This window comes from Octodon degus, unplaced genomic scaffold (assembly GCF_000260255.1).
Source record: "Octodon degus isolate 3935 unplaced genomic scaffold, OctDeg1.0 scaffold00001, whole genome shotgun sequence".
Taxonomy (NCBI): domain Eukaryota; kingdom Metazoa; phylum Chordata; class Mammalia; order Rodentia; family Octodontidae; genus Octodon; species Octodon degus.
The window spans coordinates 36,677,946-36,680,233 of record NW_004524577.1 but is presented as its reverse complement, the minus strand read 5'-3'; positions in this window follow the sequence as shown (position 1 = coordinate 36,680,233).

Sequence of the window (2,288 nt, the reverse complement as noted above, 5' to 3'; positions counted from 1 at the left end):
AAAAAAAAAAAAAAAGCTTACCAAATAAAAAGTGCCCATGATTCATTGGCTTCACCACAGAATTTTGCCAGAACTTCTGGAAAGAACTAATGCCAATATTCAAATCCTCCCATGAAATTGAAAGGGAAAGAACACTGCTAAGCTCACAACTTAAAGCTAACATTAGCCTCATCCCAAGACTACACAAGGACAGAAAATGAAAAGCTTCAGGTCAATTTCCTTTAATGAACATAGATGAAAAAATCAGTAAGATATGTGCAGATAAAAAAAAAGATATGTGCAGATAATTCAATTCTTTAAAAAGATCTGAAATCATGACCAAGTTTGCTTCATCACAGGGATGCAAGGGTGGTTCAACAGATGGAAATCAATAAATGCAATAAATCACATAAGTAGAAGGACAAAAAAAAATCACATTATCACCTCAATAAATGCAGAAAAATCTTTGATAAAATCCAACATCCTTATATGATTAAAAAAAAGAGCTGATGAAAATAGGTACAGAAGGATCTTACCTCAAACTAATAAAAGCCATTTATGACAACACCATTACCAACATCATACACACGGGGAAAAAAATAACAGCTTTCCCTCTAAAATCAGGAACAAAAGAAGCATGTCCATTATTTTATTTATTTATTTATTCATTCATTTATTTTGCAGTACCAGGGATTGAATTCAGGACCCTGCACTTTCCAGGCAAGCACTCACTCTACTGAGCTATCTCCCCAGCCCAGCATGTCCATTCTTACCACTTCTGTTCAATGTAGTGCTTGGAACTTTAGCCACAGCAATCAGGCAAGAAAAGAATTCAAATAGGAACGAAAGAAAACAAATTATTTTTACCTGAGCCTTCACATAGAAGATCCAAAAAAATCCACCAGAAGACTCTTAGAACTAATAAATTCAGGAAAGTGGTAGAATACAAAGTCAACAGACATAAATCAGTACCATTCCTACACAGCAATGAATCTATCAAGGTAGAAATCCCATTCACAATAGCTTCAAAAATATATATATAGCTAAGGCATTAAGGAGATGAAGAAATGAAAACTGTAGTCCTTTCGGGGAAAAGGAGATGGACTAGGACATTAGAAAATAGAAAGGAATTCCTTGTTCTTGAATAGGCAGAAACAATATTGTCATGATGGCTATATTATCCAAAATTATATACAGATTTAATGCAATTGCAACCAAAGTACAAACAGTATTTTTCACAAAACCAGAAAATAAAGCCACTGTTGAACAGCAAGAACAAAGCTAAAGACATCACAACCCCATATTTCAAGTTATGGTACAAAGTCATAAAAATAAAAGCATCATGGTACTGGCATAAAAACTGACATGATTTGTCAATGAAAGAGCAGAAACCATTCCATGAATCTGATTTTTGACAAAGGGATAAATAACATGCACTTATTTCCAGTTAAAGAGGCTATAAAGATACCTTTACAGCCTCTGTAACAAATGATGCTGAGAAAGCTGGCTGTGCATGGGCAGATGAATGAATGTAGGGGCAGCGAGATAGCTCAGCAGTCTGAAGTGCATGCTTAGGCAAGCTTAGGCAAATGCAGGGTCTGCAGTCCAGTCTCTGACACCATATGCCACACCAGCCCCATCCTCAGAGCAGGCTGAGCCAGACACACACACACACACACACACACACACACACACACACACGAAAAAAGAATGAATGTAGATCCATAAAGATGAAATATCTATATATAAAAACAGAAACACTGAATCTGCTGATGAAAGAAAATGTAAAAGTCTTAATGACACAGGAATAAGCAAGGAATTCCTAAGTAGAACCTTAGTTGTACAAGATATAATCAGTGGAATGATACCAAATTAAAAAGCCTCCAATAAAGTGAAGAGACAATCTACAGAATGAGGAAAAACTTTTCACAAGGTATTCCCCTAGGGGCCAGAGAGATGGCTCAGTGGAATAAGTGCTTCCTTGGCAAGCACAGGGTCTGAGTTCAATCCCCAATTCTGAAAAAAAAAAAAAAGGTATTCCCCAATCTGAGGGCTAATATTTAGAATAAAGAACTCAAAAAGTTGCCCTCCCCCCAAAAAATAAAAGGCCCAACCAAAAAATGGGCCATTCAAGTGAAAACACTTCCCAAAAGAAGAAGTGCAAATGGCTGATAGTTATGTAAAAAATGGTCAATATCTTCAGCCATAAGAGAAATGTGACTCAAAACCACATTGAGAGACGTGGCCTGGTGGTGCACGCTGTAATCCCAGTGCTTGGGAGGCTGACAACAGGGGGGTCTGATCTGTGT